The sequence below is a fragment of the Nansenia antarctica genome (genome assembly GCF_963989245.1).
Source record: "Nansenia antarctica genome assembly, chromosome: 7".
Taxonomy (NCBI): domain Eukaryota; kingdom Metazoa; phylum Chordata; class Actinopteri; order Argentiniformes; family Microstomatidae; genus Nansenia; species Nansenia antarctica.
In genome coordinates this window covers 48,094,516-48,108,352 of record NC_137677.1, presented here as the reverse complement: position 1 = coordinate 48,108,352, position 13,837 = coordinate 48,094,516, and positions in this window count along the sequence as shown.

Genomic DNA, 13,837 nt, shown 5'->3' with positions numbered 1-13,837 from the left:
AATTAAGGATTGCACCTTTTAAATGCATTACATAGGCTAGCAATTCACACGTTCAGCATACCATGGGGAGTTGCCAGAAATAAACAAGAAAAGTGAACACCGACAAACAGGTGCACTTTAAAAATCGGACAATAATGTTCTGTCGACTCAGATCCTAGAGCAGACTGCGATTTTAGGTTGTGACTTCTTATATATACGGCCCATAAATAGGTTGCTACCCTGCGTGCCCGTGAGTCACCGCGCGCTCATCACCGCCGTTGCGGTTGTGGTCGCGTGTCCCTCCCGGGGCACGAGGAAGCGGCAGTGTTTATTGAAAGATGAGTAAACTCTATCTTGTTAAAGAAACTCTATCTTGTTCAAATTAAACGGTCGGACAGAGGGGAAGTTTTTACCTAATACACAACTCTGAGTGTGCGTGCGAGCGTGAGTGCATCCATGCAAATCCAACAGAACAGTGGATATGTCAACTGCCCAGAGTAGGCGACTGTACTACTGTAAATAAACTGTATGCAAATCCAGATCTAAGCACAGAAATTCAAAGGATCTAAATTCTCGTAAAAAAGGAGAACATAGCCTACCGGGGGATTTTTGGGGGAACTTTTTAAAATACAGGTTAATTGAGACTGATCATTGTTTGCGTATCTGTCTTATCTGGAAAATTAGGAGCCATATGAAGTGGCAAAACAACCCATGACTTAGTTCAAGAAGTAAGTCCAACCGCTGTCAGTTAATCTACACGGTTAACATGTGGTAGAATTCCCCCGGATTCCTGTCAGGTTAGTGGTTGTTCTGGCGCCGTGAGTCATCGGAAGCATTGGGTTATGTTACCGAGCTGTGCGTCTTTACGCACATAGTCATCCATTATACAAGGTGTCAAATAAACTATCTCAGTCGCTTTCATCAGAACTGTTGTGAAGGCCAGAAGCAATGTGCATGTAATGCTTGCAAACAACTCTCTTTCTCTTTCTTCTGCATTCCAATTGAAATGGTAAGATCGGGATGAAAGCGGGTCTGGTTATATTGGGCATCTCCGATATGCATGCTTAAAAGTGAATTGGTTGGGTTGGGTACAGTGGCTGCAGCCGCCGGCATGCGTATACAAATTGTGTTATTTGCTATTGTGAGTTCCCTCACTAAACGGTGAAAGTCGAGAGAGGCAGATAGTCATTACAGACTCTGGTCAATACAGCAGTCAGAACCTGGTTATTTGACAAAGATAAGATAAGCCACATGATGGCAGTGTTCACAACAAATAAGCGTTTTCATCACTTGAGGACAAAGACCCTTCTAGAGTGAGAAAAACTGTGGTGTGCAGTGCAAGACAGGTGAGGGTTTTCCCCCAATTTCACATAGGTCAGTTATTAATCAGGGTGGCCAACCGTTTTTTCTGCGGCTTGGTAGGCTTAACTGACAATTTCCTTTATTTCTGAGAGGGATAAAATTGCTATCTGTTGAATCACATTGCTGATTTGAAACAGTGAAGACATTAATCCATGTGGCTCAGGTCAATGGTTAGTCACGTTTAGGCTCCATGAACACACATTAGCACCACCTACCAAAAGTAGGTGAAGGGTCATCTCTCTCTCTCTCTCTCTCTCTCTCTCTCTCTCTCTCTCTCTCTCTCTCTCTCTCTCTCTTTCTGAATATGTGTCATATAGTAAATGATCTCATCATTGATTCATTCTTTTAATCAACGAATGTTGTTGATAAAGTTACAGTATTATACAGAATATCCACCAAATGACTCTTGCTGTATTGCTGCGTCTGGCAGGTGGTACAGTAGAATCACTGAGTTACTGGGGAAACTCCACCACTCTAACAGGCTCTTCCACACTTCCTCAGAGCTGAGCCTTTATTGATCCAGGGTCGTTTTAGATATGGCTAAAATGTCTTGTCCAACACAGACACCTGCAGCCCCCACCTGTCTCTCCTATCCCTGCCCAGCTTCCTGCCTGGTGATACCACAGCCCTTCTGTACAGAGATTCTCTACTGAGACCCAGCACACACACCCCTCTCTCCTACCCTAGCTCCAGAGCTTGTGTCTGGCTGGATGTGAGTCACCACGGCCCTGCCCCCTCTGAGAGGAGATCCAGAGAAATGAAAGCTAACTTTGATGGGGGCGGTGGGGTGGTGGGGCGGTGGGGTGTGTGTGGGGTGGTTCATATTGAGTGGATAAGACAGGCAGTAAATGTTGCTTCTGTCCCACCAGATCAGGCAGAGGCAATGTGGATGTCGTCACAACAGCCGAGAGCGGGAAGAAAGGGGGATTTGGACTGTGTTAGTGAGCTTCATGGTATGCTCCTCAGCTCTCAGAACCCGATGAATCATCATACTTTATCAACTGAAGCACATCTCACGGTCGTCACTAACCTCGCTAGAGAGGACAGAAGTACAGTGATTTCTGACCACAAATACATTTGAAAAACCTCTTACCTTTCGAGTCCTGATAACATAGAGACCACCTTGATTGCACTTTCACCAAGCTTGTCTCAGGAAGACTTCATCATTTATAATCCATAACGGGCTGGTTTCATAGGCGTAGATTAAGACTAATCCTACACTAAAGAAGCGTCCTCAATGGAGATTTTCCATTGCAAGTCTGATTTAATCCTGGACTAGGCTTAAACCGTGTCTGTGAAACCGGCCCAATGAGTTTTTGTGAGCAGCCAGCGCTCTGCTATGACCTGCTCTAACCATGCAGAGTGACGCAGGTGTCGTGCCACACGCTGTCTGGTTATTGAGTGACATCACCAGGTCCTCTCCACTCTCGTGGTTTCCCAGTTCCCCCTGACGCGCGCCTGACGCGCGCCACACACTTACGGTCTCACTGTTGTCTGTAAACACCACAAACCTCCTACAGCGCACACACGGAGACTAGAGATCATGCTGCTGTCTCCACCACAGCACCTGTCGCGGATGACGTCATGTGTGGCTCAGGTGTGTACAGTGTGTGTGTGCGTGTGTGTGTGTGTGTGTGTGTGTGTATGGTGTGTGTGCGTGCATGTGTGTGTGTGTGTGTGTGTGTGTGTGTGTGTGTGTGCATACAGGCTGTGGGATGTTTGCATAATCAGCACTGCAGCACACCTTGGTCACAAGGTAAACTTTCCACTGCGCTCAGAGAAAAATGACGTCCGCTTCGCACTTGAGTAGTCAGGGAATGGCCTACATTTGCAGATGAGACCATGGAGTAGCAGACAGCCATGGCTAAGGGCTAAGGCCCAGATAACCATCACCAGGGCTAGACTGAATGTGCAGTGGCAGAATTGCATTCAGAAAAGATTCGGAGGTAATTTAGGAACAGTGTTTCATTCAATTCCATTTCTACAAAGGTAATCTGGGCAATTTTCAATGCATGCATGCATTTCTATTCATCCCCCTATAACTGACTGAATTGAAATGGTTTTTGCCCTCCACCCTGAGTGATATACTACAAACATGCAATTGTTATGCCTGCTACTAATGGTCACAGGACTTCTTTAAACCATCTAAATATAGAGCTGGTGATTTCAACTCAGATGACTCAGAGGTTCGATGAGTGAGGATGACTGGTCCATCTTTCGTGCCCAGCTTGAGTTGGTCAACACGCTCCCTTCAGCAAATACACACGCGGAGTCAGTTCTTCCACTCAAACCTTTCACTGTGAAAGGAAGGAGGTTGGGTGGGGGGGTGAGGGGAAGAAGGGAGGAGGGGATGGAGGGAGGGGTAAATCAGTTTGTGGAGGAGAGGAAGCGTTGTCATATCCAGGAGGAAGTGTGACTCAGCGCTCTTGCATTCCTCGAGGCTGAATCAACGCAGAACAGGAAGTAAGGAACGGTATAGAGGTTTAGCACCAGAAGTGACAGAACCCTGTCTGTGGCGGTGGTACGCTGAAAAAAAGTCCCTCTTGGCACACACACACACACACACACACACACACACACACACACACACACGCACACACACACACACACACACACACACACACACACACACACACACACACACACACACACACACACACACACACACACACACACATACTGTACAGGCTGTCAGAGACCACGACAGCTCTGACAACCCCAGAGAAGAGGAACTGTCAATCAGAGGGGAAGGAGGGCAAAGGGGAGCGATCAGGATTTCTCTCAGAACGACGGAGCAAGTCTTCCTCTTTTCTTCAGTCCCCAGAAATTCCCCTTCCTCTCTTTCTCTCCTCAGCCCTGTCAGCTCTCGGGTTTCAGAGTTCCAGCAATGGGAAATTAACCCTTGAGTTCCCAGTGACCCATTATTCTGACGTTACGTCAGAGAACTTTCTCCACACGGGTCACTTTCAGGCTCACAGCGACGTCTTACAGTCTGCTCGTACCACACACTAATCCACTATTTTTGGTCACATCATTCTTTAAATAGTTCTCGGTATCTTCATGTTGATACTGAATAGGACCAGGTGGCGTGCTTGTAGGGGAGATCAGGTTTACTCTAGGTCAGCCTGGGACAGCAGTGCTGAGGCCAGGGCAGTGGACTCGACTCACCCTCACACTCACTCTTCCATAGACTGAAAGAAGTCTCCCTCTCAGATGCCCCCCTCCCTCCCTCCCCCCCCCCCCCTCCCTCCCTCCCCCCCCCACTCCACCCCCCCACCCCTCCTCACGGTCAATCCCACCCAGACTGTTTTCTCTCATGGTCACTGACTCGGTCCCTATGATAAAACACCAGCTTATCGCCAGTTTCCATTCAGTTTCTGAGCCCTTATGTAACGTCAACTCTGGGAGGAAGTGGTGTGTCTGCTGTGAATGGAGAAAGTGGGCGTGCGTGTCTATGTGTGTGGGTGTGCGCTCGCGCGCGTGTGTGTCTGTGTGTCTGTGTGGGTTTGTGGGGGTGTGAGTGTGTGTCTGTGTGGGATGCGTGGAGTGGAACAGGTTTCCACATGAGATTAAACCCACCGAACGTCCACGCCAGTGGAAAAAGTGAAAAAGTGTACTCACACTCACACACACGCACACACACACACGCACACACATACACACGCACACACATACACACACACACACACACACACACACACACACACACTCACGCACACACACACACACACACACACACACACACACGCACACTGTCACACACACACACACACACACACACATGCTCTCACACTGTCTCTCTTTCTCACACACACAAAACCATGTTGTATTGTATGGCTGTTGCTAGGTAACGGACTAATTCCAAACCTCTCGAAACAGAAGGACTTACTCTAGATTCTCCCTCTAAGCTGGTACAGAGTGAGGGGAGATAGGCGGGGGCGGGGGGCGGGGATGGGGGCGGCGGGGGGGGGTTGTAACAGACAGGATAGCAGCTCTCTCTCACTGCCAAACGCCTCGACTCCCAGCAGCAAGAGAACTCTACTGATCATCAGTTCTGATCAAATTGCCACTTGTGTGTGTGTTCTCAATGGACCGTGTAGCAGCTCCTGGCAGGAGCTTGGCCTTTGGAATAAAGATCTTGGATGCTCCCAATGCTAACCATTAGGAAGAGAAATGCATAAATGCAACTTCATCCTTCTCAGCTATCTCACTGTCCTATTAAGGGCCAATAAAGCCTGCTATGTGTCAACCATGTTGGCTGTCAGGTGCTCAGTAATGTCATTAGATGAACGAGGGCCTCAGCAGTCCTGCAAGTAGACACACACACTCACACACACACATACACACACACACACACACGCATGCACGCACACACACACACACACACACACACGCATGCACGCACACACACACAGACACACACACAGACACACACACAGACACACACGCAGAGTCCAAGCTAAAGCAGAGCAGAGAATCACCACAACCTCCTGTCATGTGCTTCTCATTTCCATCATACCATCTCTCTTCCTCTTTCACTCCCCATCTCTGTGTCCCTCTTCACCTCCCTCCCTCTCTCCCTCCCTCCCTCCCTCCCTCCATCCCCTTCCTGTCCCCCTCCCCCCCAACCCCCAACCCCCAACCCTGCTTCTCTCCGTATTTCACAACAGCTTCCTCTCTGATGGGTGCATCCCTGAGTGTGACTGAGGCTCTAACCCGGGTCACATGGCTGGGTCTTGGGGGGGTCAGATGCCCATGTGACAGGCGACATGTTCTGTCTGTTCTGCCTCGTCAGGGTTTCCCCCGGAAACACTTCAGCTCGTTGGAATCTTGTGAATCTGATGTGCTGTATATGTCGATCCTGTGGCTTTGACCTGACGTTCTGTCGGCTAAACATTGACTGGCTGCTTCTGAGGGCCAAACATGAGCCTGGTGAAAGACTGTTGGTCTGCTGAAAGATAGAGGTGGTAATGGTAAATAGACTGCAATTATATAGAGCCTTATTCCAAAGCGCTTTACAACGGCCTCTCATTCACCCATTCACACACACGTTCACACACCAATGGCGGCACGCTACCATGCAAGGTGCCGGCCTGCTCATTGGAAGCAATTTGGGGCTCAGTGTCTTGCCCGAGGACACCTCGACACATGGCCGGCCGGGGTTCGCACCGCCGAACCCCCGACCTTGTAATCATTAGATGCCGGCTCTACCTCCTGAGCCACAGCCGCTCATTGCAGCACGTATGAAAAAACTAGGAGGGATAGTTCACCTTTGACCCTTGACACCTGCAGGTAAAACCCCCGGGGTCACCTGTGTGAGTGACAGGGCGAGGTGGTGCGATTCTCCGTCACCGGTGTGACGAGTGGGACCAATGAAGGGGCTGGTATTTTTAGTAAAATATAAGTGAGCTAACGTTGACACAGTCATCAACACACATGACTGACTTATTCCATTCAGGCTGTGAAGGTAAGGGAAGGGAAGGGATGGGGGGGGGGTGCGTAGAGTAGGAGTTAAGTAGAGAGAGAGGGTTGTATCATAAAATCGCTGCTCTTGTATGAACTAAATGACCTGTGTGTTCACTCTGAAGCAAGCTCCCATATACGTACGTAAATGGGAAAATGGAAAAAGGTGTTTTCTCTTTCTCTCTCTTTCTCTCTTTCTCTCCCTCTGTTCTCCTGTCTCTGTTTGTCTGCCTGTCTGTCTGTCTGTCTGCCAGACTGTGTGTCTGCCAGTCTGTCTGTCTGTCTGTCTGTCTGTCTGTCTGTCTGTCTACATTTTACATTGTATTCATTTAGCAGACACTCCTATCCAGAGTGACTTACCGTACAAGTACATTCGTCTAAAGTAAGTGAATAAACTACATTATACATTGTCACCGCATGCAAAACCTAAGGATAAGTGCCACGTCAAGAGAGGGGAAGAAAACAAGTAGTTTATTTTATTAAAGAAGGAGGAGGATCCAATCATTCATAAGATCAGATCTGTACTTCTATCCCGTTATGCGATTATCGTTATAGAGAGAAGGAGGAACACTCTCTAAGAATATGGGCTTAATGTTCTCACTCTAGTCCATAGGCAATCATTTCAGGTCAACATTTTATATTATATTATTCAATCAAATATTGGCCATCATTTTATTATAGTTATTATTTATTTATATAATAACTGAGATTAATATTTCTGTCAACATAGTAAGTAAGTATGTAAGTAAAGCTTTATTTATATAGCGCCTTTCGTACATGAAATGCAACTCAAAGCGCTTTATCTATGCACGTGTCTATTTGAGTGTGGTCTGTGTGTGTGTGTGTGTGTGTGTGTGTGTGTGTGTGTGTGTGTGTGTGTGTGTATGTGTGGACATGCTGGCTTGTGTGAGAGTGGGAGTGGGAAGCTTCCTCCTCATAGGCAGACCTGGCTGAGTAACGCAGTTAGAATGCCTATACCACCTACGCACCAGGAAAAGCCAAAACCCTCTCACCAAACTGTGTTACACCTTGCACATGACTCACTGGGTTTGGTAAAACATGTTGGGATCAGCCCTGATTACCAAGATTGGGAGCCTTGGTAAAGTGTAGTAATGCCCTTAAGCTGGTTGACTGGTAACATTTGTACAGTATCCATTGCGGTGTCATAAGATCCAGGGCATCCGTTCCCATCAATGTGCAGTCATCACCAACTCACTATTGTTTGTCGTGATTCATGACAATACATTGCAGGTGTGCCATAAACCGAAAGTGTATCATTTAATTTCTTTATTTCTCTGTAGTTGTGTGTCGATAAACTTTAATATCGGTTGAAATCGGTTGGTCCAATTGACTCATCATTCCTTAACTGTGATTGGCTCCAATCATGGAGCAGTTGGAAGAAGGCGTCTTTCACACTAAACTCTTCTGGTTTAGCCAGAAATCCAACCCCTCTGTGCTCAGCTCAGTGCTCATGACGTCCATTGGGACACAGTTTTATAACAGGCTGTGAAATTAAATGTGAAATGTAGAAATTTTGGTCCCATATTATTTGATCCAAACCTGGTGTTTGGCGCTTGGGTTTATTATGTTAAAATAAACGACAACTTGAACGAGTCACTGTGGTGTTGGAGTCAAAACACTTTTATGTGAAATCTACCTCCTATATGTCGATGTGTTGCTATGGAGTTTTCATGAACTTCCCTCTCTTCTGTCTCACATGTGAGGTTGGATGATTACTAGGGCTGTAAAGATCAATACATTCAGACAACAGATTAATGAACTAATGCTTTATGCTTTAGCTAATGCTTTATTCATGCTTTCAATAATTATAATAGAAAAGAATCAGAAAGATTTATGTAGATTGTGTTGTAGCAAGGAAGCTCTGTTCAAGCAATTAGCACCGAAATACCATCAACTATTGGAATGGGAACGACCACTTAAATTGCAAAAAAATAAAAATAAGGCAAAACAAATAAAGAAACTAAGTATCTAACAAATAAATATATCCGTATCAGATTCAGCACTAGAATTCACCCAAAGGAACTAATGAATCAACAAATGTTTTTAATCAACTGACAGCACTAATGTATAGCCATCCTGACAGGGCCACACAGATATGGATAGTACAACAGTACTACAGCCAAACTCTATGAGATGGAGGACAGACAGACTATGAGATGGAAGACAGACAGACAGACAGACAGACAGACAGACTATGAGATGGAGGACAGACAGACAGACAGACTGACAGACTATGAGATGGAGGACAGACAGACAGACAGACAGACAGACTATGAAATGGAGGACAGACAGACAGACAGACAGACAGACAGACAGACTATGAGATGGAGGAAAGACAGACAGACTATGAGATGGAGGACAGACAGACAGACAGACTATGAGAAGGAGGACAGACAGACAGACAGACAGACAGACAGACAGACAGACAGACTATGAGATGGAGGAAAGACAGACAGACTATGAGAAGGAGGACAGACAGACAGACAGACTATGAGAAGGAGGACAGACAGACAGACAGACAGACAGACAGACAGACAGACAGACAGACAGACAGACTATGAGATGGAGGAAAGACAGACAGACTATGAGAAGGAGGACAGACAGACAGACAGACAGACTATGAGAAGGAGGACAGACAGACAGACAGTCTATGAGATGGAGGGCATACAGACAGACAGACAGACTATGAGATGGAGGACAGACAGACAGACAGACAGACTATGAGATGGAGGACAGACAGACAGACAGACTATGAGATGGAGGACAGACAGACAGACAGACAGACTATGAGAAGGAGGACAGACAGACAGACAGACAGACTATGAGAAGGAGGACAGACAGACAGACAGACTATGAGAAGGAGGACAGACAGACAGACTATGAGATGGAGGACAGACAGACAGACAGACTATGAGAAGGAGGACAGACAGACAGACAGACAGACTATGAGATGGAGGACAGACAGACAGACTATGAGATGGAGGACAGACAGACAGACAGACTATGAGATGGAGGACAGACAGACAGACAGACAGACTATGAGATGGAGGACAGACAGACAGACAGACTATGAGATGGAGGACAGACAGACAGACAGACTATGAGATGGAGGACAGACAGACATACAGACAGACTATGAGATGGAGGACAGACAGACAGACTATGAGAAGGAGGACAGACAGACAGACAGACAGACTATGAGATGGAGGACAGACAGACAGACTATGAGATGGAGGACAGACAGACAGACAGACTATGAGAAGGAGGACAGACAGACAGACAGACTATGAGATGGAGGACAGACAGACAGACAGACTATGAGATGGAGGACAGCACTGGCGGACTCGAAGGGGCAGGGGGGGCGACCGCCCCCTCCCGGTGCCCCCACGGTTGAAAAACGTTGCGCTTAAGTGCCCTGCCCTTTTGAGAGGCGAAAAAACAATTTTGAGTGGCGAAAATGCCATTTTGAGGTGGCAAAAATGCCCTTTTGAGTGGCGAAAATGCCATTTTGAGGTGGCAAAAATGCCCTTTTGAGTGGCGAAAATTAGAGGGTGTGCCTTATTAGTGCCCCTCCAATGGTCTAAACTTGACCATGTGCCCCCACAGTTGAGAAACGTCCTGCTAAAGTGCCCTTTTGAGTGGCGAAAATGCCCTTTTGAGTGGCGAAAATTAGAAGACGTGCCCTACTGGTGCCCCTCCAATGGTCTAAACTTGACCATGTGCCCCCACAGTTGAAAAACATTGCACTTAAGTGCCCCTTTGAGTGGCAAAAATTACAGGATGTGCCCTTCCAATGGAGAGGCTGCCCTTCCAATGGTCTAAACATGACCATGTGCCCCCACAGTTGAAAACATCGCACTAACGAGATCTACTGGGATTTTCTCGCACAGCCATCTCTAGTGTTTACATTAAATGGTCAGAAAAAGACAAACATATTCTCAGTTCTCTGGGTGAAAATGGTGGTGGTGGTGTAATGGTGTGGCGGATATTTTCTTGGCACAAATCTGCAGCCATTGTGTGATGCTAGAATGTCAATATGGACCAAAATCTCAGAGGAATGTTTCCAGCACCTTGTTGAATCTATGCCATGAAGAATTAAGGCAGTTCTGAAGGCAAAAGAGGGGGTCCAACCCAGTAATAGCAAGGTGTACCGGTGCAAGTGGCTGGTGAGTGTATGTTAGTGCAAATAACTAATTTGACTACTATTGATTTGATAATGATGTATAATTGTGAATTTTGTGGTGTCGCAACAAAAAAAAGCATACATTTTTCCAGCACGCTATGCGCGCATTTCATTACCCATCTGGGCTAAGCACCGGATCTCCTACAATCCTAAATCCGCCCCTGGCCTAGACTACATAATGTTAATATTAATCAAGGATAAGGACTATTTCACCATACATGACGCATCATAGCTTTTTTGCTCACTGATGGGGTCCCATAGGTGCCCTTTTTTTCTTTTCGCCCCTGCTCTTCAAACAGCCTGAGTCCGCCACTGGAGGACAGACAGACAGACTATGAGATGGAGGACAGACAGACAGACCATGAGATGGAGGACAGACAGACAGACAGACAGACAGACAGACAGACTATGAGATGGAGGACAGACAGACAGACTATGAGATGGAGGACAGACAGACAGACAGACTATGAGATGGAGGACAGACAGACAGACAGACAGACCGACTATGAGATGGAGGACAGACAGACAGACAGACAGACAGACTATGAGATGGAGGACAGACAGACAGACAGACAGACAGACAGACTATGAGATGGAGGACAGACAGACAGACAGACCATGAGATGGAGGACAGACAGACAGACTATGAGATGGAGGACAGACAGACAGACAGACAGACAGACAGACTATGAGATGGAGGACAGACAGACAGACAGACAGACAGACTATGAGATGGAGGACAGACAGACAGACAGACAGACAGACTATGAGATGGAGGACAGACAGACACACAGACAGACTATGAAACGGAGGACAGACAGACAGACAGACAGACTATGAGATGCAGGACAGACAGACAGACTCTATGGACAGTTGTTCTCCTAACGAGCAGGAGAGAGGAGGAACACGCCCACAGCACACAGGATATCCGCTGAATATTCAAAGTCAATATTTGAATGTGTTCTCTCCCTCCACCTTCTGTACATCACTCCACCCCTCTCTCCCTCCATCTACCCCCTCTCCTGTCCTCCCCCACCAGTCTGAAAGGTCAGGGATGGAGGTGATAAATCTTGCGTTATGACCTCCCTACGTCTCTTTATGACCTCCGTACGTCACTTGTAATAACACTATGTAAATGCCGTCCTGGCTGTTGGCTGTATGTGCGGCTGGTTCCAGGGGAAAACCCTGTTTAGAGGCCACCATGTCACACAGGACTGATTTATACCACTGGTGACGTAAAAGAGAGGGGGGGAGACAGATGGAGAGAGAATGATGGAGACAGAGAGAGAGAGAGAGATCGGGATGTTTGCTTTGATGAGGGGAGGTTGGCCGTCAGAAAATATGTATAATGACATCATTGGTGTCCCCCGTCGAAACCTGCGCCTTCACCTCAAACCCTCTCTCGCTGGTCGTTGAAGCGTTGTGACGTGTGTATGTGCCCGAGGCGCGAGGTCTAATCCCCTGAACAGGCTGCTATCCTCCCTCTCTTCCCGTCTCTCTCTCTCTCTCTCTCTCTCTCTCTCTCTCTCTCTCTCTCTCTCTCTATCTGTATCTCTCTCTCTCTCTGTGTCTCTCTCTCTCCCTCCCTCCCAGGGGAACCCCTCAGGCTCCTGTAATCAGTCAGAACTCTGCTGTTTTGCATACTGATAGTGGTCTTTGATGTCATCAGTCCTCGCCCAAACCTGCCCCTCACACAGCTTATCACAGGAACGATTAACCGCCCCGTTACTGACCATTAGAGAGCATGAGCAGCCACTGACTTCATTGGGATTCCTACAGTTTGTCCTTGTGTCCGATGGTTTAGTTCAGTTGGTGTTCAACATCACACCAGTTCAGCTTATGTGATATAGTCACAATAGCAACATCAGTGTAATTGATCTTTTGAGCCAAAATGTGAGATGAGATGTAAGATAAGGTTTCTATCTGAGTCTCGGTGTGTTTCAGCTGACTGAGGGCAGACACTGTATAGTGCAAGAGAGATAACATATTTCTCACACATTCCATAATGTCTTTGGAACAGAAAGATAATAACATTTACTGGAAAATGTTGAATGGTGTTTTGCACGATTTATTTCAGATTCATAGTCATCAAACTTGCACAGTACACGGATATAGATGACAGCTGTCAATTTACATTAAAAAGAGTGTTTTTCAGTTTTTACTGATTTATTGCCATGCAATCAACTTGTCAAGTCAATTGTTGGAATTTGTTTTTCTCTAGCCACAGGGTCTAGGCACAGTTAGGGTTAGAGTTAGGTTGGGTGTGGAGATTCAAAGTTTCATTTTATTTTCTATACTCCCTATGTCTCTATTTCCTAAAACCAATGACAAACTGCCAAACTATCACCTGTTTCACATACAGGGGTTGATTTGGCATATCTTTACTGTCTTCCAAATGGATAGACTGTCATTTTTCAAATCTATCCCGTTCTGCAGGAAGCTGTCATCCTCTGCTGGTGTCCCTGGCTGAAGATGCAGAGGCTCATTATGTTGGTTTTCACCTGCAGAGACACAGCAGCTAGACCTGTTATTACCCTCCTTCACTCTCTCTCTCTCTCTCTCTCTCTCTCTCTCTCCTCTCTCTCTCTCTGTCACACCCCCTCACTCTGAGTGTCTTTCACTCTCTCTTTCTGTCTTTCTCTCGTTCACACACACGCACCCACGCACACACGCACACACGCACGCACACACACACACACACACACACACACACACACACACACACATTCAATATCAAACACACACTGACATACATACACCTTACTGGACTGACCTAGTGCCTTGTACATACTTGGAAGTGAGGAATTGAGTGCCTGAGTGATGTGCATA